Genomic DNA, 26260 nt, shown 5'->3' with positions numbered 1-26260 from the left:
CGAAACTCTGTCTCAAAAAAAAAAAAAAAAAAAAAAAACCAACCAAAAATTAGCTGGGTGTGGTAGTGGGCGCCTGTAATCTCAGCTACTCGTAAGCTGAGGTGCCATAATCTCTTGAACCCAGGAAGCAGAGTCTGCAGTGACCCTAGATTGCGCCACTGCACTCCAGCCTGAGCGACGGAGTGATACTCCCTCTCAGGGAAAAAAAAAAAAAAAAAAAAAATCATAGCACGCATCACTTCTCTGTCATCTAATTTCTGTTTACTTGTCTCTGTTCCCCACCACACTCTGAGTTTATGCAGAATGAGCATGTCAGATCCGCCTCTGGGCCTCCATGCCCAAGCACGAGTCCAGGTACATACTAGATGCTCAGAAACCCTTGCTGGAAATTTCCCACCCAAGTGCACAGTCCAGGGGCGTTGCCACGTGGCAGGGTATTTACGTAGATCCCTGATGGCAGCCCATTCAGGAGAGTCAGCGCGGTGGCCAGTGTTACATGCGTGGTGCAGGATGTTCTGCCCATAGAAAGAGGAGCCAAGCTCTGTACTTGTATTTACCCCACACCCACCCTCTGAGCTCAGATATTGTCCCCATGTTGCTGATGAGGACAGCTGAACCTCCAAACAATTACGTGATTTGCTAAGACCTGTGCAGCCGGTGAGCGAAAAAGCAGGAACTCAGTCTCAGATCTCTCTGACTCCTGTAAATCTCCATTTCCTCATGTACAAAACAGGAATGTTAACCGGGGCAAGGCATCGTACATATCGACAAATACCACCGAGTTTGCTAGTGGACAGTGCTGTATTTATGTAGCTCACAACACCCTTCTCCGTATCCCTCAAATTCAGCTGGTAGATGATGCCTGATGTTGGGAATATTGATGTGGGCATTGAATGGCTGAAATCCAGGCGATGCATTTTACCCAGTGGGTGGCCTTGGGACGACCAGTGAATTCTCTGTACTCTGCGAAATGGAGATGTTATTTCCTATTTGGAGCTGTGTCAGTACAGGAAGATAATGCAGACTGAGTACTTAGTGTAGCTCCTGGTTCTAGGTCACAGTGAGTAGTTAGAAATAGTGCCATGAGCTAGGTAATAATGACGATGAGGATGATAATATTGCAGTCATACATGAGGGTGTGTCCGTGTGTGTGTAGTGGGCAGCGACGTGGACTCAGGAGGTAGTGATGAGGATAATAGTGTAGTTGTATGTAAGGGTGTGTCCGTGTGTGCGTAGTGGGCAGTGACGTGGACTCAGGAGGAGGTAGTGTGAGGATAATAATACTGTATTGTATGTAAGGGTGTGTCCGTGTGTGTGTAGTGGGCAGTGACGTGGACTCAGGAGGAAGCAGTGATGAGGATAATAATATTGTATTGTATGTAAGGGTGTGTCCGTGTGTGTGTAGTGGGCAGTGACGTGGACTCAGGAGGTAGTGTGAGGATAATAATACTGTATTGTATGTAAGGGTGTGTCCGTGTGTGTGTAGTGGGCAGTGACGTGGACTCAGGAGGAGGTAGTGTGAGGATAATAATATTGTATTGTATGTAAGGGTGTGTCCGTGTGTGCGTAGTGGGCAGCGACGTGGACTCAGGAGGAGGTAGTGTGAGGATAATAATATTGTATTGTATGTAAGGGTGTGTCCGTGTGTGTGTAGTGGGCAGCGACGTGGACTCAGGAGGAGGTAGTGTGAGGATAATAATATTGTATTGTATGTAAGGGTGTGTCCGTGTGTGCGTAGTGGGCAGTGACATGGACTCAGGAGGAGGCAGTGATGAGGATAATAATATTGTATTGTATGTAAGGGTGTGTCCGTGTGTGCGTAGTGGGCAGTGACGTGGACTCAGGAGGAGGTAGTGATGAGGATAATAATATTGTATTGTATGTAAGGGTGTGTCCGTGTGTGCGTAGTGGGCAGTGACGTGGACTCAGGAGGAGGTAGTGATGAGGATAATAATATTGTATTGTATGTAAGGGTGTGTCCATGTGTGCGTAGTGGGCAGTGACGTGGACTCAGGAGGAGGTAGTGTGAGGATAATAATATTGTATTGTATGTAAGGGTGTGTCCGTGTGTGTGTAGTGGGCAGTGACGTGGACTCAGGAGGAGGTAGTGTGAGGATAATAATATTGTATTGTATGTAAGGGTGTGTCCGTGTGTGTGTAGTGGGCAGTGACGTGGACTCAGGAGGAGGTAGTGATGAGGATAATAATATTGTATTGTATGTAAGGGTGTGTCCGTGTGTGTGTAGTGGGCAGTGACGTGGACTCAGGAGGAGGTAGTGATGAGGATAATAATATTGTATTGTATGTAAGGGTGTGTCCGTGTGTGTGTAGTGGGCAGTGACGTGGACTCAGGAGGAGGTAGTGTGAGGATAATAATGTTGTATTGTATGTAAGGGTGTGTCCGTGTGTGTGTAGTGGGCAGTGACGTGGACTCAGGAGGAGGTAGTGTGAGGATAATAATACTGTATTGTATGTAAGGGTGTGTCCGTGTGTGTGTAGTGGGCAGTGACGTGGACTCAGGAGGAGGTAGTGTGAGGATAATAATACTGTATTGTATGTAAGGGTGTGTCCGTGTGTGTGTAGTGGGCAGTGACGTGGACTCAGGAGGTAGTGTGAGGATAATAATACTGTATTGTATGTAAGGGTGTGTCCGTGTGTGTGTAGTGGGCAGTGACGTGGACTCAGGAGGAGGCAGTGATGAGGATAATAATATTGTATTGTATGTAAGGGTGTGTCCGTGTGTGTGTAGTGGGCAGTGATGTGGACTCAGGAGGAGGCAGTGATGAGGATAATAATATTGTATTGTATGTAAGGGTGTGTCCGTGTGTGTGTAGTGGGCAGTGACGTGGACTCAGGAGGTAGTGTGAGGATAATAATACTGTATTGTATGTAAGGGTGTGTCCGTGTGTGTGTAGTGGGGCAGTGACGTGGACTCAGGAGGTAGTGTGAGGATAATAATATTGTATTGTATGTAAGGGTGTGTCCGTGTGTGTGTAGTGGGCAGTGACGTGGACTCAGGAGGAGGTAGTGTGAGGATAATAATATTGTATTGTATGTAAGGGTGTGTCCGTGTGTGTGTAGTGGGCAGTGACGTGGACTCAGGAGGAGGTAGTGTGAGGATAATAATATTGTATTGTATGTAAGGGTGTGTCCGTGTGTGTGTAGTGGGCAGTGACGTGGACTCAGGAGGAGGTAGTGTGAGGATAATAATATTGTATTGTATGTAAGGGTGTGTCCGTGTGTGCGTAGTGGGCAGTGACGTGGACTCAGGAGGAGGTAGTGTGAGGATAATAATATTGTATTGTATGTAAGGGTGTGTCCGTGTGTGTGTAGTGGGCAGTGACGTGGACTCAGGAGGAGGTAGTGTGAGGATAATAATGTTGTATTGTATGTAAGGGTGTGTCCGTGTGTGTGTAGTGGGCAGTGACGTGGACTCAGGAGGAGGTAGTGTGAGGATAATAATATTGTATTGTATGTAAGGGTGTGTCCGTGTGTGCATAGTGGGCAGCAATGTGGACTCAGGAGGAGGTAGAGAAGCCTGAGTTGAAAATGTTTTGTGACTGTATCATCATTTAACTTTGCTAAGCAGGCACAGAGAGGTGAAGGGACTTCTCTAAGGTGGCCCGGCCTGGGAAGGAGGAGACGTATGCTTTGAAAGCAGAGGTGCATAATGCGGACCCTGCCACCTTACTGCCACTCATCATCTCACTTTCTGACCTAGCCTCCTGCCTCCTAATCCTGTAAACTGAATTAAAAGCCATGGTTTCGGGCCGGGCGCGGTGGCTCACGTCTGTAATCCCAGCACTTTGGGAGGCTGAGGCGGGTGGATCACGAGGTCAAGAGATCGAGACCATCCTGGTCAACATGGTGAAACCCCGTCTCTACTAAAAATTACAAAAAAAATTAGCCGGGCATGGTGGTGCGCGCCTGTAATCCCAGCTACTCAGGAGGCTGAGGCAGGAGAATTGCCTGAATCCAGGAGGCGGAGGTTGCCGTGAGCCGAGATCACGCCATTGCACTCTAGCCTGGGCAACAAGAGCGAAACTCCGTCTCAAAAAAAAAAAAGCCGTGGTTTCATTCCACCTAACTTGTTCCAGATGGCGAACTCTAGGAATTATTAAATAGACAGAGGCGATGGTGGCTTTCAGAAAGCAAAGATGTCAGTGTGTCCAGGCAGACTGTATTACAGATGTCAGGTAGACCTCAATTTGCCTCTCAGACCGGACAGCGTTCCTTGAGCCACGCGTGGACCTTCCTGAAGTGTGCACCATGAAAGCGTGCTCCATTTCCGGGCCGCTGGCTTTTGGGGAGGTGGGGGCGAGCAGTAAAAGGGTTTGTTGTCGCTGTTGTTCACCAAAGGAGAATTCCAGCCCTTGGTTTCACTGGTTCCTCTATTAGACGCTAAGCTGTGAACAGACCAGAGACGAAACAAGAGTTGAATTCAGCAGCAGTAAATCCCTTTGGGAGAAAGGAAAGGGAACCCAAAGGGGGAGAGATGGAATGAGAGGGTTACCTGGCAGCACTGTTGGCAGCAGGGAGGGCAGGACCAGGGGCAGCGGGCGAGGGCCGGGTTGCCAGTAAAGGTGCAGAGAGAACAGGAAACAAATTAAGTCATCCTTGGTACCCCATGGGTTCCGAGATGGGTTAGGGAACCAGAATGGGGAGATGCAATGCATTCTAAGTGGATTGGACCCCTTTGGAGGCACATTTGGAGACCTGCATGTTAATTCTGGGAAAGGAAGAAGTCTTCCCCACCCTGTACCATATTTTTCTCATCAAAAACCCACCAACAAATACATACAATCTGATCCAGGTGTACATTCTAGAGCAAAGGTTCCTAGACTGTGTTAGGTCGTTGGTCCTTCTGAAAATCGGGCCAGAGAACACCACACAGGTTCTCTTTCTCTCTGACAGCACACCCAGTTTTAGACCTGATGACAAAGGCTTGTTGGCCTCCTGGAAGTCCTTCCAGCCGCACCCTTCCTAACCCCTGCAACCTGCGGATTCTGGATGAAGAGGCCACGTTTGCACTGAGGGCATCAGAATCCGCCCGGGTTGAACGTGATAGTCAGCAGTTGTGCCTCTCCCTTTCATCCCCTTCTTTCCCTAGGTTGAAGGGCTCCCCGTTTGTGTAGGGAGGAGACGTGGCTTAGAGTTGACTGGAAAGGGCAGCAGGCCCAGGAGCCAGTGAATCAACATGGAAAATGCAAGGAAGACAGTGGAGTTGATACTAATATCATCCATCCCTGTTAATTTTCACATGCATTTTCTTTTTTTTTTTTTTGAGACGGAGTTTCGCTCCTTACCCAGGCTGGAGTGCAATGGCGCGATCTCGGCTCACCGCAACCTCCGCCTCCTGGGTTCAGGCAATTCTCCTGCCTCAGCCTCCCGAGTAGCTGGGATTACAGGCATGTGCCACCGTGCCCAGCTGATTTTTTGTGTTTTCAGTAGATTTCACCATGTTGACTAGGATGGAACATTTATTTGCCCATTGTTATACAAAGGGGAACCTTTATATGGGACACCATTTTTATGTAGTTTGTCATATAGATTTGACACAGATCAATACAGCGACAGCTTTGTAGTGGCATGAGTGTTGGAAAACCTTTAACTTTGCAGTTTCAGAAATTAATCTCACAAATATAATTTATATAAGCACATACGTGTGTATGTGTATACACGCGCACACGTGCAGTTGACCCTTGAGCAGCACAGGTTTGAACTGCATGCTTACGCTTCTGCTTATCCACTTATACGTGAATTTTCTTCTGCCTCTGCCACCCCCGAGGCAGAAAGACCAACCCCTGCCCTTCCTCCTCCTGCTCAGCCTGCTCAGTGTGAAGATGACAAGGATGAAGACCTTTCTAATGATCCACTTCCACTTAATGAGTACTAAACATATTTTCTCTTTCTTAATAACATTTTATTTTCCCTAGCTTGCTTTATGGTCAGAATCAGCGTGTAATGTATGTAACATGCAAAATCTGTGTTAATCTCCCGTTGACGTTATCGGCAAGTCCTCTGGGCAACAGTAGACTGTCAGTAGTTAAGTTTTGGGGAAGTCAGAAGTTATCCGTGAATTTTCAACTGCGCTGGAGGTTGGTGCCCCTCACTCTCACATTGTTCAAGGGTCAAATGTGTATGTGTTATGGTTTGCACGTGTCCGCCAAATAGCGTGTGCTGGACACTTAATCCCAAAAGCAACAGCGTTGGGAGGCAGGGCCTAATGGGAGGGCTCAACTTTCAGGGGTAGATGAATGCTGATTATAAAGGGGCTTGAAGCTTTGAGCTTGCTTGTGGGCTCGCTCTCTCTCTCTCTGTCCTTCCATCACAGGATGACACAGAAGGCGCTCACCAGATGCCAACCCCTCAGTCTGGGATTCCCCAGCCTCCAGAACATGAGCCAGTACATTTCTATTCATTATAAATTATCCAAGTCTCAGGTTGTTACGGCAGCCCAAAACAGACTGAGACAGTAGTTCTAGTTAGATGATAAATATATGTCTACATAGAGATATAATTCTGCATATGTCCATGTATAATCCTACAGATATAAACATACAGATCGACCTAGACACACATCCCATATGTCTAATTTCATGTAAGCTGAATTTTTCTTTGAAGCATTGTTTAAAAGAGCAAACTACTGGAAACAACCTGAGTGGCCGTTAGTATGTGACGGGACAAATAAATTATGGACTTCCATACAATAAATATCCGGCAGCCAGAAACATATAAATAGGATGTGAGGATGCTCCTTCTGAACTGACATGGAGTCATCTAGGAGAAGAAGGTGCGGTGCGTACAGAACAGGGTGTGTGATACGCCGTCTCCTTTGTAAAAGTAGGAGCCAAGAAGACTTTGAACATGTAAATACACATTTGTTTCTACTTGCATGAAAGATCTCAGGAAGGATCTGGAAGAAACAGTAAATATGAGATTCTTTTGGGGAAGGGAAATGAGTGAATAGGTTGGGAAGGATTCCTTCAGTATAACCTTCAGAACTTCTTGAATTCTGAACCCTGGAAATCTCATTTTAAATGAAAATAACATGATGTTGTAAATCAAATATTTAATTAGTAATTTCAATGTAATGTTTATTTTAATTATTATGAATAAAATGATTTAACATAAAACATTTAAATTAAAACAGCATAATATTTTAAATTGAAACAAAAACAAAGTGTGGATCATGAGATGTTCGCATTTGTCTAGGTTTAGAAAGTTCAGCTTTCGAAGACAGGAAGGAACTCACATAGGCTAGCTTTTTAGGTGTAAGAAGCCCAAAACCTGATCTGCAGGCATTTTAGCTCACCAGGTCTGGTGTGGGGATTACATATTTTTTGAGTTTCCAAAGTGATTCTCATGATGATGGTTCTGTGAGGACACAGAGCTTTGGAAACCTCAGACCCAATGTGGGACACTTACTACTTTGAAAATTAAATCACGTGACATATTTCAAATTCTCAGTGCATGCCAGATGCTTATTTAATTCATGTTGGCTCCTTTCATCTCCTTTCGATCTGAAATAATAACACTCACTTAGGTTTTCACAGTGCTTTCCGTTTTGCAAACCTCTTTGCATTTACTTAGTCCTGCTGAGCGCTAGGAATTTTGCTAGGCTATAGAAATAAACAGAGGAGTAAGATACAGTCCCTTCCCTTTAGGAACTTACAGTCTCATCAGGGTGGAAAAAAGATCTTTTCCCTTCCATATGACTTGGAGCAGAAATTCTCAGAGTATCATCCAAAGACCACTTGGTGGGGGTGCGGGATGGTCCCTGAGACCCTTTCTGGGGATGTGATGGTTGATCTGGGGTGTCACCTTGACTAAGAGGTACCCACAGAGCTGGTAAGACATTTTTTTTTCTTGGCTGCTATAACAAAACATACATATTTATTCTCAGTGCGTCGGTAGGCACAGGGTCCATCCATCTGCTGAAAGGGAAGCCCGAGTGGTCTGGCAGCTGATGAGAATGATCGGGCGGCCCTGGGTGTGTCTGTGAAGGATGCTGGTGTGTGAGTTGGAAGACTGGGTGGGGAAGACCCACCCTCCTGGTGGGCGAGCACCAGCCAATTGAATGGAGGCCCAGATGAAGCAAAGGGGTGGAGTAAGGGTCAGTTCTTGCTCCGGGACGCCCTTCTCCTGGCCTTGGACGTCAGAACTTCAGGTGTTCCAGCTTTTGGGATTCTAGGACTTGAGCAAGCAGCCCCCCTGAGCTCCCAAGCCATTGGCCTCAGAATGAGGGTTAGACCATGCATCCCTTGGTTCTGAGGGCTTCAGATGTGGACTGAGCCACCCAACCGGCTCTCCTGGTTCTCCAGCTTTCCGACCCCACAACTGCATGTGCTAATTCCCCTGACAAATCCGTCCTCAGATATCAACATCTGTATCTCTATGTATCTCTACATCTTCATGATTCTGTTTCTGGAGAACTCTGCCTGAAACAGGGGTCTGCATGATCTTCCCTTTTCCAACTCCTTATCTGTGTGAGATTAGGTTTTCATTTGCTTCAACCAAAATAGCATATTGTGGCAGGGCGGGGCAGCTCACACCTGTAATCCCAGCACTTTGAGAGGCCGAGGCGGGCAGATCACTTGAGGTCAGGAGTTCAAAACCAGCCTGGCCAACACAGTGAAACCTTGTCTCTCCTAAATATACCAAAATTAGCCAGGCCTGGTGGCATGCAGCTGTAGTCCAGCTACGTGGGAGGCTGAGGCAAGACAACTGTGTGATGAACACAGGAGGCAGATGTTGCAGTGAGCCAAGACTGTGCCACTGCGCTCCAGCCTTGGTGACAGAGCAAGACTGTTTCTCCCAAATAATCAAATACGTGCAGTATTTTTAAACATACCACACTGTGACAGACTGAAGCAGAAATGAGAATTGAGCTGTTTTCTATTAAGCTAGACATGAAAGAGATTTGCAAAAATGTAAAATAATACCTTTCTTCTCACTAAACTTTTTCAGTTTGGAAACAAATGGCCATTTCACTAAAACATTTCATTTATGTCAATATGTGTATTTATTATCTTTATTTTAAAAATATTTTTAATTTCCTGGCCGGGTACAGTGGTTCACACCTGTAATCCCAGCACTTTGGGAGGCTGAGGCAGGCGGATTATCTGAGATCAAGAGATCAAGACCATCCTGGCCAACACAGTAAAACCCTGTCTCTATTAAAAACACAAAAATCACTCCAGACTCGGTGGCTTACGCCTGTAATCCCAGCACTTTGGGAGGCCGAGGCGGCCAGATCACGAGGTCAAGAGATCGAGACCATCCTGGTCAACGTGGTGAAACTCCGTCTCTACTAAAAATATAAAAATTTAGCTGGGCGTGGTGGTGCAGCCTGTAGTCCCAGCTACTCAGGAGGCTGAGGCAGGAGAATTGTCTGAACCCAGGAGGTGGAGGTTGCGGTGAGCCAAGATTGCACCATTGCACTCCAGCCTGGGTAACAAGAGCAAAACTCCATCTCAAAAAAACAAAAAAAAATCAGCTGGGTGTGGTGATGGGTGCCTGTAATACCAGCTACTCAGGAGGCTGAGGCAGGAGAATCGCTTGAACCTGGGAGGTGGCGGTTGCTGTGAGCCGAGATTGCACCTGAGCACTTCAGCCTGGGCAAAGCAAGTCTTTGTGTCAAAAAAAATTTAATTTCGATAGCTTTAGGGGTACACGTGTTTTTGGTGACATGGATGAGTTGTGTAGCGGTGAAGTCTGGGATTTTGGTGCACCATCACCTGCGTTAGGTACATTGTACCCAACGGGTAGTTTTCATCCCTCACCTCCTTCCTTCTGAGTCTCTATTATCCTTATTTTTTAATGAAGTAATAGGTATTTTAATAATAGCTTTACTGAGATATAATTCACATACCGAGCAATTCACCCATTTCAGTGGTTTGTAGCATCCTGAGACTTGTACACCCATCACGACACCAAATGTAGAGCTTTTAATCACCCCAAAATAAACCCTGCACCCCTCAGTCATTGTCCCTGAATTCCCCACCCCTCACCCCCTGCAAATCACACAGACATTGTGTCTCTGGATTTTGCCTATCTTGAATATTCCATATGCGGTAATTTTAATCGCCACAAAATAAACCCTGCACCCCTCAGTCATTGTCCCTAAATTCCCCACCCCTCACCCCTTGCAAATCACACAGACATTGTGTCTCTGGATTTTGCCTATCTTGAATATTTCATATGCGGTAATTTTAATCACCCCAAAATAAACCCTGCACCCCTCAGTCATTGTCCCTGAATTCCCCATCCCTCACCCCTTGCAAATCACACAGACATTGTGTCTCTGGATTTTGCCTGTCTTGAATATTTCATATGCGGTAATTTTAATCACCCCAAAATAAACCCTGCACCCCTCAGTCATTGTCCCTGAATTCCCCACCCCTAACCCCCTGGAAATCACACAGACATTGTGTCTCTGGACTTTGCCTATCTTGAATATTTTATATGCGGTAATTTTAATCACCCCAAAATAAACTCTGCACCCCTCAGTCATTGTCCCTGAATTCCCCACCCCTAACCCCCTGGAAATCACACAGACATTGTGTCTCTGGACTTTGCCTATCTTGAATATTTCATATGCGGTAATTTTAATCACCCCAAAATAAACCCTGCACCCCTCAGTCATTGTCCCTGAATTCCCCACCCCTAACCCCCTGGAAATCACACAGACATTGTGTCTCTGGACTTTGCCTATCTTGAATATTCCATATGTGGTAATTTTAATCACCCCAAAATAAACCCTGCACCCCTCAGTCATTGTCCCTGAATTCCCTACCCCTCACCCCCTGGAAATCACACAGACATTGTGTCTCTGGACTTTGCCTATCTTGAATATTCCATATGCGGTAAACGGAATCAGGTGATATGTGACCTTTTATCACTGGCATCTTTCACTTAGAATAGTGCTTCCGGGACTCACGCCTGTTGTTGGATGCATCAGAACTTCGCTCCTTTTTATGGATGAATAATATTCCATTGTATGCATGCACCACATTTTGTTATCCATCCATCCATTAACTGACGCACACCAGGATTACTTCCACCTTCTATTTCTTACGAATAGTGCTGCGACGAACCTTTGCGCACAGGTTTTTGTGTGGACGTTTCATTGATCTTAGGCACATAGCTGGAGTGGAATTGCTGAGTAACTCAGGGTTTAACCTGTTGAGGAGCCGCCAGACTGTTTTCCAAAGCAGCCGTATCATTCCACATTCCCACCAGCAAGCATATGAGGGTTCGGATTTCTCCGCCCTAGTGTGACGTGGTACCTCACTGCCGCTTCGGCTTCTGTTTTCCTCATGGGTAATGATGTGGAGCATCTTTTTATGTGCTTATTGGCCATTTGTATATCTAAATTTTTTTTTTTTTGAGACGGAGTTTCGCTCTTGTTACCCAGGCTGGGGTGCAATGGCGCGATCTCGGCTCACCACAACCTCCGCCTCCTGGGTTCAGACAATTCTCCTGCCTCAGCCTCCTGAGTAGCTGGGATTACAGGCACGTGCCACCATGCCCAGCTAATTTTTTGTATTTTTAGTAGAGACGGGGTTTCACCATGTTGACCAGGATGGTCTCGATCTCTTGACCTTGTGATCCACCCGCCTCGGCCTCCCAAAGTGCTGGGATTACAGGCGTGAGCCACTGCGCCCGGCCTATATAAATAATTTTAAGTTAAAAATCTTGAATTTATAATAAGGTAAATATCAGTAAAGAAAACCCTCACTGGAAAAAAAAAAGAGCTCTTTGGATCCTCAATAAGTTTTTAGCCTGTTCAGAGGCCCTAAGACCATAAAGTTTGCACACTGTCAGCTGATGTTAAATAGAAGTCAAGGTGTCACTCTGATGGAGACCTGCTTGACACTTCTCTTCCCTGGTGAGTGCTCTGCATTTTCGTAGTGAGCCTGTCTTCCCCAGACCAAGGAATGAAGAGGGGCTGCCCTTTTACGTGTAAGACAACAGTAGAAAGGCAGTTTGCTCTCCTGAGTCCTGCCCAGACCCCATGGCAAGTCCGTGCCCCAGATCCAAGTCCCACCCTTCCCCAGAATTGCCAGAGAGATTGCAAGATACAAAACAGTTTAAGGGCCGGGCGCGGTGGCTCACGCCTGTAATCCCAGCACTTTGGGAGGCTGAGGCAGGTGGATCACGAGGTCAAGAGATCAAGACCATCCTGGTCAACATGGTGAAACCCCGTCTCTACTAAAAATACAAAAATGAGCTGGGCACGGTGGTGCGCACCTGGAGTTTCAGCTACTCAGGAGGCTGAGGCAGGAGAATTGCCTGAACCCAGGAGGCGGAGGTTGCCGTGAGCCAAGATCGTGCCATTGCACTCCAGCCTGGGTAACAAGAGCGAAACTCTGTCTCAAAAAAAAAAAAAAAAAAAAAACAGTATTAGGGGAGATAGCTATGAAAATACAGACTTGGGGGGTTCCACATTTCTTACTCTTCTGTAGTTGCAACTGGAGGCGAAGGCATCAGCCAGCCGGTTTACAACAGGAGCAGGGGGCAGGGGGCAGGGGGCAGGGAGCAGGGGGCAGGGGGCAGGGGGCAGGGGGCAGGGGGCAGGGAGAGAACTCAGCATTAGACTCAGATCACTGCAGGAGCCAAGGAGACCAGAGGCAGACGTGTCCCTGGAGACCAGCTGACCCACCCACGGCTACCAATAAGGCTACTCGGGCCCATCTGTCAACCCATCCATCCATCTAGACATCCATTCAATCATCCTGCATCCGACCAACTCTCGCAGGGTACACACACTCAGCACTGGCCTATGTTTGGTGCTGGAGACACAGATAAATCAGATCCAGCCCCTGCCGTGTAGGTGTTTGCAAGGCTGACTGGAAAGAGAAGGTCTGGTGTAAGAGTACACGAGTATGTACTGCAGAGACGAGTGTCACTCTGTTGCCCAGGCTGGTCTCAACCTCCTGGCCTCAAGTGACCCTCCTGCCTTGGTCTCCCAGAGTACTGGAATTAAAGGCTTGAGCCACTGCTCCCGGCCAGTAAATATCCCTGAGTTTACACTGATCCAAACAAAACACCGTAGCAATCGTTTCTGCCGGCAGGATCCACAGATGCATGCCAGGAGCTAACGGGCACACATTGGAGGAGAAGCAGCATATTTGCATCACCTTGAAATTTCTCCCCCAGCACATTTAGTGACTACAGATAATAACTTAATAGTGGAGAAACCGGGCAGACACCACCCAAGTGACTAACGTTAACACCGTGGGTGATAAGACACATCAGCATCATGCAATCCCTGATAAAGAACTCCCTGAGGAGGGTATGAGACCACTTCTGCACAGGATCCCCGCCCCAAATGCATCGTCTCAGTCCCATCGTGAGAAAGCCTCAGACAAACCCAAACTGACAGACATTCTGCAAAACAACCGATCAGTTCTCCTCAAATGTTTCAAGGTCATGAAAGACACAGAAAGATTGAGGAGGTTCAACCGCACGTCGTAAGGACATATCCCCAGACCAAAGGCCGTGGGATAACAGACTGCCCCATGGTTGAGCAAGAGCTGATTTCATGCAAAAAAAAAAAAAAATTAATTGAAAATACGAGGTGGGATTCTGGATTGGATCCTCAAATAGAATAGTGTTTCTATTAGTAGAAAAATTAGTAAAATGTGAAAAGGTCTGTAATTTCTTTGTTTTGTCCTGGTGTTAGTTCTCGGTTTGGTTAGGTTAGATGTTAACAGCTGAGATAACTGGGTGAAGAATATTTAGAAAGTCAATTTTTATGACTTTTCTATAAGTCTAAAGTGATTTCAAAATAAAAAAATGTTTTAAATGTGTTGCTCCACAGAGTTTTGTTTTGTTTTGAGTCTTGCTCTGTCGCCCAGGCTGGAGTGCAGTGGTGTGATCTTGGCTCACTGCAACCTCCACCTCCTGAGTTCAAGTGATTCTCCTGCCTCAGCCTCCTGAGCAGCTGAGACTATAGGCACCCACCACCATGCCCAGCTAATTTTTGTATTTTTAGTGGAGACAAGGTTTTTGCCATGTTGGCCAGGCTGGTCTTGAACTCCTGACCTCAAGTGATCTGCCTGCCTCAGCCTTCCAAAGTGCTGGGATTACAGCCGTGAGCCACTGCGCCTGGCCTCTACAGAGCTTTCTCATCTCAGTTAAGGGCAGCCTCAATTACCCAGCTGCAAATACATTTATGTAGAGAGAGAGCCTTTCTGTCTCTTTCTCTGACTGCCAGCATCTGACCCATCACTGAATCCTGTAAGCTCTTTCCTCAATGTCACATAACCCCCCGACTCATCCCCATCTTCACCCTGATGACCGAAACATTTTCTAACTTGTGTGTTTGCCCCTACTCTGATTCCTACCAAATCCATTCTTTCCTGAGGGGCAAGACAGATTATTTAAACACACACACACACACACACACAAACGCTCTTAAATATGACACTCCTTTGCTGAAAACCTTTTAACAGCTTCTTTTTCCCATCAGATAACACCCAGAATCATTCATGTGACTCACATGCCCCTGTCTCTTCTGTTTCCTGCCTCCTCTCTCTTGCTTGTAACAATCCTGCTGCCATGTCCCTCCCTCTATCTACCGTGTTCCTGACACACCATCTTCTCTCTGATGAAAGGACTCGGTGCCTTCTGCCCCAGGACCTTTGCACATGCAAGTCTCCCTGCCTGGAATAGTGTCTCCTAACTCTTCAGCTGGCCAGCTCCTATTCCTCACCTCAGAGGTAACTTTTCTAGAGAGGCCTTCTCCGAATCCCCACCCTAGAATGTGTTTGTTTAGGGTGGGAGTTGCATGGAGACAGGAGCATTTCTGTCTTTCTCATCACTGTATTCCCAGTATCGAGCTTGTGGAAAGAACCAGGAGTGAACATTTGTGGATCAGATGAGGAACGAGGAACTCAGTGTTGTGACGAGGCTCAAGTCCTCTTCCCAGTATACCCCTTTACGTTGCAGAGGTCTGGAGTCTCTCTAGAACTGTCTAACCACAGTGAGGTTAACTTCCAGACACTGCACAACATGAGCTCATCAATGACGTGCAGCAGTCCCGTGGACTGGGGGTTCTTGCGGTCCCCATTGGTCAGATGAGGACAGCAAGGGTTGCAGAAGCAGTGTCCCTCCAAAGTCACAAAGAATGGGTGCATAAAAACTGGGATGCAGGGCTGGGCACAGTGGCTCACGCCTGTAATCCCAGCACTTTGGGAGGCTGAGGCGGGTGGATCATGAGGTCAAGAGATCGAGACCATCCTGGTGAACATGGTGAAACCCCGTCTCTACTAAAAATACAAAAAATTAGCTGGGCGTGGTGGCACATGCCTGTAATCCCAGCTACTCAGGAGGCTGAGGCAGGAGAATTGCCTGAACCCAGGAGGCGGAGGTTGCGGTGAGCCGAGATCGCGCCATTGCACTCCAGCCTGGGTATCAAGAGCGAAACTCCGTTTCAAAAAAAAAAAAAAAAAATAGAGACAAACACAGTCGAATCAGAGAAGAACATGTGGGGGCAGAAGCAGAATCAGAGAGAGACAGAGAGAAAAATTAGCCAGGCACGGTGGCAGGTGTTCGTAATGCCAGGCACTCAGGGGACTGAGGCAGGATAATTGCTGACACCCAGGAGGTGGAGGTTGCAGTGTCCCGAGATTGCACCACCGCACTCCAGCCTGGGTAGCACAGCCAGACTCCAACTCAAGAAAGAAAAAAGAGAGAGAGAGAGACAGAGAGAGAGATGAAGATGGAGGAAGGAGCCATAAGCAGAATGCAGACAGCCTCCAGAAGCTGGAAATGGCAAGGAAATGAATTATCCCCGAAAATGTCCAGAAGCAGCACAGCCCTGCTGATACCTTGACTTTAGGAGACTTCTGACCGCCACAGCCGTATGACAGTAAATCTGGGTTGTTGTAAGCCATTAAGTTTGTAATTATGTTTCATAGCAGCCACAGGGAACTAATTCTTTCCACTGATAATTCTTAGAAATTGCCGAGGCGGGTGGATCACGAGGTCAAGAGATCGAGACCATCCTGCTCAACATGGTGAAACCCCGTCTCTACTAAAAATATAGAAAATTAGCTGGGCACGGTGGAGCGTGCCTGTAATCCCAGCTACTCGGGAGGCTGAGGCGGGAGAATTGCCTGAACCCAGGAGGCGGAGGTTGCGGTGAGCCGAGATCGCGCCATTGCACTCCAGCCTGGGTAACGAGAGCGAAACTCCGTCTCAAAAAAGAAAAAATGTTAAAAGCTCTAAAAATAGCAATTTAAAAATCTCATATTACCAAAACAAAACAAAAACCAGTACAAGCATAGGGACTGTGCATATTAAAAGTGACTCCATTTAACAACCAGCAGCAGCCTCTGAGCCCTCTGCAGGGAAGTTAGTGGGAATAGCTCAGTCCGTCTGTGCAGTTCCCGGGGCAGTCCCAGAGCTGGATCAGGTGGGAGGGATCAGCATTCTGTCCCTGCCACAGGGGCCATTACAGCCACGAGGCAGCAGCAGCCACACAAGGGGTCTTGGCCGCAGCTGGCATGGCCTCCCCAGCCACACCAGTCCTTTTCTGTCCTGGACAGTCTGGCTTCCCAACCTCCAAGGAGTCCCAAGGTCCTGGTGAGGTCCTGGAATAGACAACCTGCACCCTGGGCTCTGGCTGGCTCTCCAGGCAGTTCCTTAACATCTGTCCTGGATAGAGGACCCCCTGAAGTCTTCTGCCCCCCACTGAACAGATAAGAGAGCAGTAGGTCAGAAGTTTAAGGGATTTTCTTGGAAGGGACCCGAAAAGTGTGATCAGATTTAGCCGGGCTGCGAGATCATAAAGCTGTGGGATTGAACCTCAGCTCCCTCCACCTCCTGGGAACTGGGATAAGGATGTCTCCTCTTTGAACCTCAGTTTCTCAAGGAGTAAACGTGGAGGTGTCATAGCAACAGCTGATACTTCTTCTCCCACTGACTGCATCCCAGGTGCTCTTCTAAGTGCCTTAGCCTGTCCTAACTCCTGTAGCACCATGAGGTGGGAGCTGTTACTAGCTTCGTTTTATAGATGAAAAAAGTGAGATCTAAAAGCATAGGGTCAACTCAAAATCACACCACTAGTAATTGGCAGGGCTGGGACTCGAAGCTAAGCTGTGACTCTGCAGCGCCTGCTCTCAACCAGCCCTTAATTATAATCAGGTACATCTAAATAGCCACATGTGCTGGCGGCTACCGTGTCGGACGGCACTTCTCAGTCATGATACTAAGGAAATGAAGTTTTAATTTTATTTAATTATAATCAGGTACATCTAAATAGCCACATGTGCTGGTGGCTACCGTATCGGACAGCACTGCTCTCAATCATGATACTAAGGAAATGAAGTTTTAATTTTATTTAATTATAATCAGGTACATCTAAATAGCCACATGTGCTGGCGGCTACTGTGTCGGACGGCACTGCTCAGTCATGATACTAAGGAAATGAAGTTTTAATTTTATTTAATTATAATCAGGTACATCTAAATAGCCACATGTGCTGGCGGCTACCGTGTCGGACGGCACTGCTCAGTCATGATACTAAGCTACCTCTCAGCCTCAGCAGACTCTGTACCTAACAGGGTTGCTAGATGTATTGCAGACACATATATGTAAAAGCTCCCTCTGTGAACCGAGCAGTCGCGGTGTTGGTGATGCACTTTCTCTAACCCTACGGCGTTTGTAGTCTGGTGTAGAAAGACGAACAATATTGACATACGTATATAGTTTCATGCATCGGTCACTGCTACAAAGAAACTAAAATAGGGCCACGTGTGGCCGGATGCGGTGGCTCACTCCTGTGATCTCAGCCTTTGGGAGGCCCAGGTGGGCAGATCATCTGAGGTCGGGAGTTCGACACCAGCCTGGCCAACATGGAGAAACCCCGTCTCTACTAAAAATACAAAAAAATTGGCTGGGTGTGGTGACACATGCCTGTGGTCCCAGCTACTCAGGAGACTGAGGCAGGAGAATTACTTGAACCCGGGAGGCGGAGGTTGCTGTGAGCTGGCATCATGCCATTGCAAGCCAGCCTGGGTGTCAGAGTGAGACTCCGTCCCCCCGCCAAAAAAGACAGGGCCGTGTGTTAGAGAGTGATGGTGTTGAGATGCTGCGAGCCTAGCGTTGTCAGCAGAGACCCCACTGAGATGGTCACATTTGAGTTTAGATCTGAATGAAGATCTGGGGCAAGCGTAGCTTACACAGAGGGAACAGCTTGTGCAAAGACCCCGAGGCAGAAAAAAGCAGAAGGAATTTGACAGGCAGAAAGGTCATTGTGGGTGGAGCAGGGTGAGCTCGTGGGAATGTGGAGGGAGGAGAGGTTAGAGTGGTAGGCAGGGGCCAGATCGTCGGCAAACATGAGTGAGCTCTGCCATGGGAGTGAGACTTGGCACAAACCACCAACATTCCTCTTAGTCTGCTTTCCCTGGCCCTCACGCCCGCTTGGTTCGCTGGGAAATAGGGGCATCTCCCAAGCGGAAAGCAGAGCCTACTCCCTTCTTTGGGAAGAGAGGAAGAAGGTCCTCGACACTAATTGAGCGTCCTCCGTGGGCACCTGCCCCAAAAACTTCACACGCTCAGTTACCATCTCATTTGCCTGAGGTTGGATCTGCAAAGGCAGCTTGGCTTGGCAGAAGGAGTGGGAGCTCTGGAACGAAGGCCTGGATCTCACCGTGGCTCTACCACTTGGGAGTTATTTTTAGCAAGCATGCAGTGATAATCGTAATACTCTTGCCTGGGCGCAGGGGCTCACGCCTGTAATCCCAGCACTACAGGAGGCTGACGTGGGTAGATTTCTTGGGCCCAGGACTTTAAGACCAGCCTGGCCAACACAGGGAGATCCTCTCTCTGTATTGAGAAAAAGAAGAGGCAAGAGAAACACTTGAACCCGGGAAGCGGAGGTTGCAGTGAGCTGAGGTCATGCCACTGCACTCCAGCCTGGGGGACAGAGCAAGACTCTGTCTCAGAAAAAAAAAATACTCTTTGCAGGTAAGCTTGATTGGGTGCTTATGATGGGCCAGACATGGTTCTAAGCACTCTGTGCCCACTAATTCATAATTTTATTTTTTTTCTTTGAGACGGAGTTTTGCTCTTGTTACCCAGGCTGGAGTGCAATGGCGCGATCTCGGCTCACCGCAACTTCAGCCTCCCCAGTAGCTGGGATTACAGGCACATGCCACCATGCCCAGCTAATTTTTTGTATTTTTAGTAGAGACGGGGGTTTCACCATGTTGACCAGGATGGTCTCGATCTCCTGACCTCGTGATCCACCCGCCTCGGCCTCCCAAAGTGCTGGGATTACAGGCTTTATTATCATGTATTACCATCATCTTAGAGGTTCTTATGAAATGTATACTTTCTTTAAAGTATACCTGTAGCAATTTTTAGGTGATTTTTAGCAATTCCTGGTCTTTGTTTAGATGCGTAATTCTCTTCTCTCATGCCTCCTTTCTTTCAGATGCTTTACGTAGAAATAGAAAGAGGAAAGTATTGGCCGGCTGGGCGCGGTGGCTCACGCCTGTAATCCCAGCACTTTGGGAGGCCGAGGTGGGTGAATCACGAGGTCAAGAGATCCAGACCAACCTGGTCAACATGGTGAAACCCCGTCTCTACCAAAAATACAAAAAATTAGCTGGGCATGGTGGTGTGTGCCTGTAATCCCAGCTACTCAGGAGGCTGAGGCAGGAGAATTGCTTGAACCCAGGAGGCGGAGGTTGCGGTGAGCCGAGATCGCGCCATTGCACTCCAGCCTGGGAAACAAGAGCGAAACTCCGTCTCAAAAAAAAAAAAAAAAAAAGAAAGAGGAAAGTATTAAAGGTTCTTCCAAAGGATAGGGGGAGATGTTCTGGTTGCCTCGTTGAGAACATCCAGGGTCTAAAGTTGCCATTTTTCTGGGTTTAGGCCCTGGTGAAGCTCTCAGAACATTCTGTCTATCAAACAAAGCCTCTTGGGACTGGTAGGTCGTGATACCATAGGTGCAGGATTCCTTGTCTTCATGCTCTTTGGAATCCCATCCCTGTAAATCCAGTGAGCCTCCTTCTGGCTTGCAGATGAAGATCAATAAGGTGATTCTTATTAGATCTGGGATCCCACAGCTCTGGCTTTTGGAAACGTGCCCTCCAGAGGGTGCATAACATGTTCTGGCTCGTTGAAGGGCTACTCCTCATAAGCCGGAGCTCAGCACTAGCCCTCAAAATGCACCTCACCCAACCCTCTCGGCAAGGTCAAAGCTGGAAAAACGTTAGCTATCACCGCATTCCGGCGGCCCGGTGCTAAATGTTGAATGTGTGGGCATTCTTCTTGGAAGAAAGGTCGAAGCCATTGTCAAGTGACTGACTAGTCCCAAGACATCATTCAGATGTGCGTGTGAGGGTCTCCACCACGTTCTCTATGCTCAGTAATATGTCATCCTACCTCCCCCATCTGTGAAGAATTCATAATCTACTAAATTTGTTTTTTAAAAATATTGGTTCTGGCCGGGCGCGGTGGCTCACACCTATAATCCCAGCACTTTTGGAGGCCGAGGCGGGTAGATCATGAGGTGAAGAGATCGAGTCCATCCTGGTCAACGAGGTGAAATGCCGTCTCTAGTAAAAATACAAAAATCAGCTGGGCATGGTGGTGCGCACCTGTAGTCCCAGCTACTCGGGAGGCTGAGGCAGGAGAATTGCCTGAACCCGGGAGGCGGAGGTTGCGGTGAGCCGAGATCGCGCCATTGCACTCCAGCCTGGGTAACAAGAGCGAAACTCCGTCTCAAAAAAAAAAAAATATCCTTTCTACCAAAAGACATACGCAGAAAGACTTACAGCATAATTGTACATATAGATAAACATTGGAAATAATCCCAGTGTCTGTCAACAATAGAATGGGTAAATAAATCGAGGTCTCTTCCTGCCATGGAATATTGCACAGCAATGAAAAGGATGAACTATCGACACATACAACAGCACGGATGACTTTCAGAGATATAATGTTGAATGAAAACCAGGGCCGGGCGCGGTGGCTCCTGCCTGTAATCCCAGCACTTTGGGAGGCCGGGGCGGGGGGATCACCTGAGGCCATGAGTTCTAGACCAACCTGGCCAACATGGTGAAACCCCCATCTCTACTAAAACTACAAAAATGAACTGATCATGGTGACAGGCGCCTGTAACCCCAGCTCCTCAGGAGGCTGAGTCAGGAGGATCTCTTGAACCGGGGGGTGGCGGCGGGGGCGGGAGGCAGAGGTTGCACTCTAGCCTGGGCAACGGAGTGAGACTTCATCTCAAAAAAAAAGAGACAAGTTAGAAAAGTGGTTACCTGTGGGCAGGCACAGATTGGAGGGGCAAGAGGGAGACTTCCGAGGTAATGGAAATATTCTGTCTCCTTATCTGGGTCACAGTTATGTGAATCTATCCATCTAGCCTCATGTAAAAGTTTATTAAACTGTAACCTTAGGAATTGTACATTCACTATATGGAAGTTATACCTCAATAAATAAAAATAAAGAGAAATTGTGGTAGTCAAACTTTAAGACTTGTATTGTTATTTAAGCTCTTCATGGCACATATGAAATTTTCTTTTTCTTTTTCTTTTCTTTTTTTTTAATGTAAAGGTTTTTTTTTTTAATTGCATTTTAGGTTTTGGGGTACATGTGCAGAACATGCAAGATTGTTGCGTAGGTACACACGTGGCAGTGTGTTCTGCTGCCTTCCTCCCCTTCACCTGTATCTGGAATTTCTCTCCAGGCTATCCCTCCCCAGCTCCCCCCCACCGCTGTCCCTCCCCTATTCCCCCCAACAGGCCCCAGTGTAGTGCTCCCCTCCCTGTGTCCATGTGTTCTCATTGTTCATCACCCGCCTATGAGTGAGAACATGCGGTATTTCATTTTCTGTTCTTGTGTCAGTTTGCTGAGAATGATGGTTTCCAGGTTCATCCATGTCCCTACAAAGGACACGAACTCATCATTTTTGATGGCTGCATAATATTCCATGGTGTATATGTGCCACATTTTCCCAGTCCAGTCTATCACCGATGGGCATTTGGGTTGATTCCAGGTCTTTGCTATTGTAAACAGTGCTGCAATGAACATTCGTGTGCATGTGTCCTTACAGTAGAACGATTTATAGTCCTTTGGATATGTACCCAGTAATGGGATTGCCGGGTCACATGGAATTACTTTCAATCATGGCTTTTTGTGTCCTGAACAGGGTATTAGTCTGAAAAAGTCTCTTTTTCTCCCCTGCACTTTTCAGTTTTATTTTGATCCTCTCTTTCTCTCTTTCTCAGAATTTGCTCATGGATCCGATCCAGTTCTGAAAGACACTTTCAAGTCAGGCAGCTGTCTGTGCGTTATCCAGCCTCTTCCAGGGAATACTGGACAGATAACAGGGTTTTCTCTAAAGAAAATTAGGTTTCATTCACCAGTGGGGGCTATTCTTAGGAGAAAGATAGAGATGTGCCTGAGCTAGGGGAAGGTCTCGGCTCAGATGTCACCTCCTTCAGGAAGTCCTCCATGATTAATGAAGGCAAATTAGATGCCTGCTCTAGGAATGCCACAGCCCTCAAGCTGCCAGTGGGAGATCAGTACCATATCCTGTAGACAGCATCAAGTTGGCCATCAGCCAGGCTTTGGACTTAATTCCTGTCTCTGTCACTTAAGCTCCCAACATTTTCTTTCTTTCTTTCTTTTTTTTCTGAGACAGAGTCTTGCTCTGTCGCCCAGGCTGGAGTGCAGTGAAACTATATAGGCTCACAGCAACCTCCGCCTCCCGGGTTCAAGCGATTCTCCTACCTCAGCCTCCCCAGTAGCTTCATAGATTTCAAAAGTGCTTCCCATAAACAAAGGGTCAGAGAGGACAGAAAGGATAAACGAGAGGCATGAACAGGAACCAAATCCCAAAGAAAAGGCTGACGGAATTCTAGCAACTGAGATCCCAGGGAAATGGTACGAGGGTCCGGGTGAGGAGAGGAAAAGATCAGAATTACAGGGTGGAGCCGGGCGCGGTGGCTCGCACCCGTAATCCAGGCACTTTGGCAGGCGGCCGGGGCTGGTGGATTGCTTGAGCTCAGAAGTTTATGGTTCTGCCATGTTGCTCAGACCAGCCTGGGCAACATGGTGAGACTTCATCTCTATTAAAAAAAAAAAAATGAATAAAATAGTGAAGTACAGGGTGGGAGGACACAGTGCTGTTTCAGTTATCTGCAGCCGTAACACATCACCCCAAAACTCAGTGACCCAGAACCACAGCAGTGCTTTTAGTACCTCTGTGGGTCAGGAAATGGTGGTGGGCTCAGCTGGGTTGTGGCTCAGGGTGTCTTCCGTGCTCAGTAGAGCTGGATCTCCAGGCGACTGGAGCAGCGGGGGCCCACCCAGCACCTCTGTCTTCTCGTGCTGTCTCAGGACCTCTCCATGTGCAGTGGGCTACTTGGGGCTCCCTCACAACATGGCAGCGTCCAGACAATGGGACAGCTGAGAGGAACTGAGGCCGTCTGTGCAAACAGGGAGTAGGTTGTATCGCCTTTTCTGGCCTAGCCCCAGGAGTCATGCAGTGTCCCTTCGGCCACTTTCTATTGGAGACAAGTGAGTCACAGCCCTGCCCAGACATAAGGGGAAGGAAATCTAGCTCCACCTCTAGACGAGGGCCCGACATGTTTGAACAGATCAGATGGGAGAGTATTGTGATCGTCTTCACAAACCACAGCAAGTGTGTCTGTCTGTCACCCCCACACTGGAAGGTGAGACCTTCAGGGACAAGGTCTCCAATTCCTCTCGGCATCCCTCGTGCCCACAGGAGACCTAATCATAGTCAGTGCTCAGTATTTATGGAAGACTCTATAGGTGGCCTGAAAAAGGCTCACAGAAAAGATAAGCTTCATTGTGCTGAAGCCACACCCCCTTACCGCCCCGGGATAGTAATTCGAGGCAGGTGGGAGCTGAGCCCCGGGAACCTTCGAAAGGCTTGCTGAGCCCCCTGTGCGTGTGTCTAAGAAGATGGTGCAGGGGTGGGAGGCGAGAGCCAGGTGCGAAAGGGGGCCAGCTCTTCAGCCAGGTCACAACAGCGGGCATCTAGTTCCCACATACCAGGGATCTGTTTGGTACTGGAGGGACGCTGCGGTCGTATCCTCGGGACAAGTGTTTGTTCCGTATCCTCCCCTGACATCTCTTGAGCATGTGGAGATCAGCCCTTGGGTTCATCTCCCCCTGCCTCGCAGTCAGCTGGCTCCATGGATTCTAGCTTCTAAATCTCACTCTAATCTCTCCTTTTGTGTCCATTCACGTTGCCTCTGTCTGAACTCGGGATGCCCCTGGTTCCCTGGTTCCCTGGTTCCCTGCTCCCCTGCCATTACTCATTCTGCAAACTGGCCCCTCTCGGACCTAAGACTGACATGCAGCGCATCTCTCCACATTCTCTCAGCTTTTGAGGGGCTATCTAGCCCCCCTAAAAGTGATGGCCAGGCCGGGCGCGGTGGCTCACGCCTGTAATCCCAGCACTTTTGGAGGCCGAGGTGGGTGAATCACGAGGTCAAGAGATCGAGACCATCCTGGTCAACATAGTGAAACCCCGTTTCTACTAAAAATACAAAAAATTAGCTGGGCATGGTGGCGCGTGCCTGTAATCCCAGCTACTCAGGAGGCTGAGGGAGGAGAATTGCCTGAACCCAGGAGGCGGAGGTTGCGGTGAGCCTAGATGGCGCCGTAGCACTCCAGCCTGGGTAACGAGCGAAACTCTGTCTTAAAAAAAAAAAAAGAAAAAGAAAAAAAAGAAAAGACGTGATGGCCAAGTCAGGTGTCTATTCCAGAGCCCTCTCCAGGTATTCCACTCACGCCTCTGGACATCCCTCGTGTTAAATTAAATGAGCATTTAATTTCCCCTCCCCAGCAGCTCCTCATCTTGGGTTTCCTGTTAGGGGAACCCCAAAGCCACCTGTTTGCTTTTTTCTTTTTCACCACTATCCGCAGCAGACAATCCATCTCAAAACACGTGCTTCTCAAACGTTTCTTCTGCTTCATCAACAGCACTTGCCTTAACTCAGGACACAATCATCCCATGCCTGGGTGTCCGGGATCAAGTCCTGGGTGACCTGCCGACTGGTCCCTGCCACCAGGGGCTGCCCCAGTATCTGTCTCCACACTAACTGCCAGAATTTAGATCATGCCAAGCCCATGTTTAAATCTTTTCAATGTCTACCCCAGTTTTTCTGCATCTTAAAATATATGTATGTGATTATGTGCATGTACACATGTAATGTGTATGTGTATATATGTATACATGCACACACCTGAAAAATATAAGGACATGCACTACATAAAAATCTATGCTGGGCACAGTGCCTCACTCCTGTAATCCCAGCACTTTTCACTGGGAGGCCAAGGTGGGAGGATCGCTTGAGCTCAGGAGTTCAAGACCAGCCTGGGCAACATGACAAAACTCCATCTCTATAAAAAACACAAAAGTGAGCCAGGTGCAGTGGTGCACACCATAATCCCAGCTACTCAGGAGGCCAAGGCAGGAGGATTGCTTGAACCCAGGAGGTTAAGGCTGCAGTGAGCTGTGATCGCAGCACTGCACTCCAGCCTGGGTGACAGAGTAAGACCCTCTCAAACAAACCGAAAACCCCAAAATTATAAAATCATCTCTGTGTGGTGGGATATGGAAGCCATGTATTCTCCATTATCCTTTTTTCTGTATTTTAGAGCATTTATTTCTGACTGTTCCTTCTTTTTATTGTTTCTGGGTTTGAGTGTGTGCATTTTCTCTTCTGGACTTTCCCTTAACAAGTTCTATTCAAACATCTCATTAAGAGTTCCATTGGAATACAGTTTCCACATGTACTCACTACATGCGTGCATCTTACCTTCAGGATCAGAAACAGGCAATAATCACCGCTTTTTAAATAAGCCCGAAGATAAATCAAGTCGCCCTCGAGGCCAGCAGTTAACACATGGTGGTTCCTGCCTCAGAGTTAACTTTTTGATGCCAGTTTAGCAGCTCAACGGGCAGAAACAGAGGCACGTGCCTTGGGACTCATTAAAACCGCCCTAACAGCCCTCTCAGGGAGCTTGAGAGTAGAGGCACCTGCGGTTTCCATCCATCCAAGCAGTCTGTGTAATTATGATCAATTTATTCAACCCATCTCAGGGCTGGCAAGAAAAACAGCTTCTTTGAGGGAGAAAAGAAAGTCAAAGTGAAAAAGCACCTTGGGTCACAGGCAAGAGGGTTTGGGAATTACTTTCGTGGACCCGTTCGAGGGAGTGAAAGCAGAAGCGGCAGGAGGAGAGCTGCAGA

At 47.7% G+C, this 26260-nt stretch overlaps 2 protein-coding genes and 1 long non-coding RNA gene across 18 annotated transcripts in view; 2 read left to right on the top strand and 1 right to left on the bottom strand.

The window, feature by feature from the left end:
• LOC100405843 (zinc finger and SCAN domain-containing protein 5A-like) overlaps positions 1-26260 on the top strand; it is a 128615-nt gene that overhangs the window by 51364 nt on the left and 50991 nt on the right. The window lies entirely within an intron of this gene.
• LOC100402578 (zinc finger and SCAN domain-containing protein 5A) overlaps positions 1-26260 on the top strand; it is a 112217-nt gene that overhangs the window by 51364 nt on the left and 34593 nt on the right. The window lies entirely within an intron of this gene.
• On the bottom strand, positions 184-25979 carry LOC118150169 (uncharacterized). 2 transcript variants are annotated; one of them, XR_013531262.1, is made up of 3 exons: positions 25830-25979; positions 4203-4406; positions 184-963 (listed from the first exon to the last, which is right to left on the bottom strand). It is a non-coding gene; the product is annotated as an uncharacterized LOC118150169 (long non-coding RNA). The 2 variants fall into 2 exon arrangements; XR_004738109.3 differs by having other exon boundaries at positions 185-963; positions 4089-4406.

Source organism: Callithrix jacchus, chromosome 22, assembly GCF_049354715.1.
Source record: "Callithrix jacchus isolate 240 chromosome 22, calJac240_pri, whole genome shotgun sequence".
NCBI lineage: Eukaryota > Metazoa > Chordata > Mammalia > Primates > Cebidae > Callithrix > Callithrix jacchus.
The sequence above is the reverse complement of the archived record's forward strand: the minus strand, read 5'-3'. Positions and strand labels throughout refer to the sequence as shown.